A 5,523-nucleotide genomic window follows, 5' to 3' on the forward strand; every position below is an offset into this window, starting at 1 on the left:
GCATGTTCCCTCTGTGGGTTTTCTCCAAAGATATACTGGTTTATTCACATAGTCCAAATACACATTTGGTTAATTGGCAACTTTAAAATCACTTAGATCAATTAGATTGGTGACAATATCCAGGAGTGTATAACTGGCCTTCCACTGGCCTGCTGCTGTCATCAAGTATTGATCCCAGCTCCTCTGACCCTAAACTGGATAAAGCCTGATTTAAAAATGAGAATAATAATGGAGCTTTCAAAACTAGTTTGAGAAAGATTTTCAATTCAATGCAATGCATTTTGGGAACCTCAATAAACCATCTTGTGTCACGGATTGAATGCATTTATAGTGAATATAGTCTCATCGGCGATATCATTTGTCCAGTCTGACTGTCTTCAGTGGAAAAGAAAAGAAGCAAAAAGAGATGGAAGATGAAAATGCACTCTAATGTATTCTCCATCCGTTTTCTTTTACTTTGAAGTGCCTATAATCCCTCACATGCGTTTTCTATATTTGGCTTTGAAGCTCCATAAACTAATCCCTCATTCTTTACCGTAACAAAACAGTTTGAATTGGCCAGGATTACGCAAACGCACATTTGACGACTCACTGGCTGGCAGAGAAAGAGGTGCATCCTCAAAAAAATGAAAAATCAGGCTGGTGAATTTCACACAGTTGTTCCACATTTAGAGTTCCCCCCCCCCCCCCCCCCCCCCCCCCCCCCTTTATTCCCTCCACAGCTCAAATGCTTGGCTGAGTTCAATAAGCAAGCATGGCTGTGTGCTGGCATCTGTATGTTACACGTGTGTTTCAGAGAAGCTGCTTATGTGTTGCAGATTTATGTGTGTCAGCTGCACTGGCATACACAGGAGCAGGCCTTTGCCAATTCCTGGCAGTGTTAGACCTCCTGTAGTGCTTTGTCCACCCCTCCTCCTGCAGGCCTATTTCATATCTGACAGGGAGAAGTCTTTAGTGCAAGCTGAGGCCTATACAAATACACATTCCTGTTCAATGGCTTGATATTAACAGTGCGATGGGAAAGAAACAGACAGAACGGTTCAGTCAGAAGGTAACAAAATCCACGTTCCAGCTTCTCTTAACCTTATTCTGGGATCACTGGCATCATGGGGTGTATCAAGACTACGAAAACCAGGAAAAGCTACAAAACAAGAAAAATAATGATGTGTGCACGTGCGTGTGTGTCTGGTACTTTAAGTACCAGTAAGATTGATTTGCCTTGAACATTTATTTATATATTTTGTTCTAAAGTGGCTCTAATATGCCCCCATTTTTAAAAGAAAGGCAAGCCAAGGTGTCCCTCCCATTTCAAGGTTTTCCAAAAGACTTCTACATATACCATTTGTATTACAATTTGTCAAAGACTTAGCAAGAAGAAGCTACATCTGAACAGAACACTGTTCTGACAATCATTGAAGTTTCCCCTGGCAGGAGTGTAATAGAGGGTGTTGCAGATGTGTGGCCTGCACTGTCAGAAGAGCTTTATGGGAGAAAGAATTCAGAAAGAGGAACGTGTGATAATAAAAAAAAGGATTTAGATACGCTTGAGCCCACAGCAGCCTGAATACAGGACATCAGTCAAAGGATGGTATAACGGACAGAATGATTCGTAATGAGTCATGGACATGATCCACTAGAAAGGAGACCTACATTCCCCATCCCTGAAGCACTGACTGACCCACACTTTACTGCGACTTCATCCCGAGCTCCCTGCTGGGCTGTGAGGGGGCGGCCATGGTGGCGGTGGCTGGGGCTGGAAGGTGGCTTTGCCTCAGGGTGTGACCGACAGTGAAGGACATCTATCGACCACATTACTGCTGCATCCCATAGCAGAACCTATACATGTAGGCGGCGGGTATGTGCAATTGTTGGAGTTGTGGAGTCCTCACAGGGACGACAACATTTATCAATCTTTTAAGAGTGAAGATTCAGGGCTTTAAGGTTGGAATTGAGTTCGGTTGCTGATTTTGTGAGGGTTAATGTTCAGCTAAGGGGCTATGGAATGCAATTATGCCAATGGGTGGTCCCCACAAGTAATGCTGTGCAGATGCCTATGTGTCTTTCCACACATGTGCACATGGACACGTTTTTAACACTTCAGTGGCGACCAAATTATGGGAACTTGACTTGTTATGATACAAACTAAGAAAGGCCCATCAGAAAACATCCTAAATTGAGGTTATGTCACTGAGATCAAGGATATGTTTACTTTACGGCTCAGTTGAAAATTAATGCAAATCAATATAATAATCCCTTGAAAATAAACCAACTGCTTCACTGTCTATTTTGGGGTCTGATATTCACGCTGCATATGTGGGGTACGGCCTATTGAGTGAGGCCACAATTTAAAGGCTGAAAAACACTGTAGTTAGATACTTATTTGGAGAGAGAGAGAGAGAGAGAGAGAGAGAGCGAGAGAGCGAGAGAGAGAGAGGTCAACAATCGGTGGTTGTTCTTTGGTTCTCTGCCCCAAGGTTATTGCATACTTTCTGCTTTTACTCACACATTCACAAAAGACTAATAGAGCTCATATCTGTCAGGTGACATGAGACAGACCTTTCATAGCTCAAGGATCAAGCTGTTCTCACTTCTGTAAAGTAAAAGAGTTTGGAATTAGACAGAATACAAGTGTGAAACATGGAGGTTTACAACATTTTTGTGAGTTGGCAAAGAGAAAATGTGTCATTGGATTGCGGAGTAATGATTGTTTTTTTGGGGGGTTCGTTTTAAATGTGCTACCACTGTCTCTTCACCCCATCACCTACCCTCTTGTCTCTGTGAAGGCATCCTAAACCTCGTTTCTATGGAAACAGCTTCTGAAGGAGACTGGCAAAAAGGGACAGGAAGATATGCTGAAATGGCAGAAAAGCCTCTTTGTGCCCACAGAGGCTTTTCAGAGCGGGATGGACTAAAGAGGGCTGGGAAGGTTAATCACATGCACAAAGCCTCCACCCTCAGCAAAAGACACGGTGACCGAGGCACCAGGAGCATCGCCAGACTCCTGAAGTGTCCCTCAAAGCCAAATCACTTCACAGACTACTTTGACTGAGTTTATGTGGAAATAACTCTTGTATGTCTGCAGGAGAACAGGCTGCATGCATGTTATCAGTGTCAGTGGGATCTCATTCATTAGAATCAGTGTATTCAATTAGAGTGCTGTTCATGAAGAACACATCAGGTCATACTATGTATTCACAGAGCAAACTCAGACATGTGATCCGATTTAAATCCTGAACCTCGTCTTTGACAACAACCGAGAGACACACAAACACATGTGCAATCTCACCCCATTTTGTATTGGAAAATTGGATTGCTGCTCCAAATAACTTGATTATAAACAGTTTCTGCCTCCACTGGGGCTTTGTCATTTAATAAAACCTAAGTGCATTGACACAGTATTGCCTACAAACACATGTTGGGATATACACTCCTGCATGTCTAAGCGGTTACAACGATAAAGGGCAAATAAATGTATATACTATAACAGCCCTGTCAGGTTATAGAGATAAATGATGGATTGTGGATCAAAAATCATGTTGCAGCATTTTTTTTGTTCACACGGAGCCTGGGGTGTGGAAATGTTGGTAAAAACTTAAGGTCAATATGTTTGTGTTGTCACAGCACAACATATTATATGTAAGCATATAGGCAGAAAAATAATGTGATAATTTGTTTCATTAATTTCAAAACTGCATTCCAGCATTTAGACACCACACGACTGTACACATCCAATCACTGTGCTTCTCCACCTAGCCACCTTTGATTAAACTGACAATGAAACAATGAGCTGGGCAGCCATATACACAATTAAACAAACATTTTACAGAAAAACCCAGTTGTATACATGGAGAACAGGCAAAGTCAGCAATAAGCCCCCCAAACATGGGATTTCCTTGCCGTGACATGCAAAATTACATTTGTGTGTGTTTTTATGATCGACAAGAAACAACACTTTATTTACACATAACTCAAGCTGTCAAGCATTTGAGGATTAAAATATATCTTATGGTATTGCTGGCTATTAGGTGAGTAGCCTTTGGAAGAAAACAAGTAATTATTATGCAACATTATACAAGCCACATAACAGAAGAATCAACATGCTGCTTACACGTGATTGCGTCAGCAATGATTCTTTTTTTTTTTAATGACATTTCAGAAGGAGTTTTGCACTGCAATATATGACAGGTCTGAATGTTTCCTCCTTCACTGACACCCACCAGCCGCCCCAACACACACTTTATTCTTCATCAGAGCTGAGGGACTAATTTATTGACGTCACCAGCAGCTGTTTTGGTATTGGAGAGTCTGGCTCTGCAGCTCTATCTAGTGTGTGCCTGCAGTAAATACAAGAAAGACTCAAAAATGCTGATATTCTATGTCATTGTTCAGGAGACAACAAACAAAAACAAAGCGACAAAGACATTATTGGGAGTGTTCTCAAGGTCTATATTGGGAGAAAAGGGTCAGAAACACATGAAGACTGCAGTCACCTGGAGACGATCAACTTCAGCATAAATTTAGAGTATAGATTTGAAAAATAAACAAGATTTTGTTGAAAGTATATATTGTGAATATACAATAATTGATTATATTTTTTAATTTGTGAAAAAAGTTCATCTCAAGTTGTTGGTCTTCTATATGAAAAGACTATTGAGTCACTCATTTAAAGTGTCACTTTATTCTTCTACTGCATAATGTTTATATAATTTTGCCTTAGTGAGGGTCATCCATCCGACTTCTATGCTTCTTTATCCAATTTGTACTTTGGTTGCATGTCGGTCAAACACACAATGACCCACACGCACAGTAAAGACATTTGTCTGTGTCTGTAACATGTTTTGGACTGTGGGAGTACCTGGATGAAACCATAGGGAGAGCATACAAACTCAACACAGAAATACAAAGGATAGGAGAACCTCCCCCTTCTTGGCTATTTTGTATTATTTGTGCAAAATTAAAGAAGAAATCTTCATTGCTATTTTGTATTATTTGTGCAAAATTAAAGAAGAAATCTTCATTGCTATTTTGTATTATTTATGCAAAATTAAAGAAGAAATCAAAAGGAGTCGCAGTAATCGGATGAATTGACTGGTGTCTTTCATTGTGACACAGCTTTGCTCAGCATCTAGAGAAGTTCCCGTTATGTCGGCGGATCTTCTGACCATTAATGATTGATGACTTGTGGACCACAACATGCTCCGGAGAGGGAACAGTCCGCTCCCACAGAAGGGACGAGGAGCCACAAAACACCTAATTGCCACTGTGGCATCCCCTTGGTTTTCTGGGACTTTTCACCTCTGTGGGAGAAGTTAATTGGAGCTCATCACAGGTGTATTTCCAGCACTAAGCGCAGACAGAGGAGCCGCTTCAGTGGATTCAGTTTAGACGACGCGCACATGAGGATATTCTCTGGAAATATACTTTTTTGTTGTTGTTGTTTTTACGTGTTTAGATGTTTTTTGTCCATTCCAACCGCTCTTGACTCTACTTTGGAGAGATAGCTGAGAGTTTTTCCCACCTGTT

Source organism: Blennius ocellaris (genome assembly GCF_963422515.1).
Source record: "Blennius ocellaris genome assembly, chromosome: 4".
Lineage (NCBI taxonomy): Eukaryota > Metazoa > Chordata > Actinopteri > Blenniiformes > Blenniidae > Blennius > Blennius ocellaris.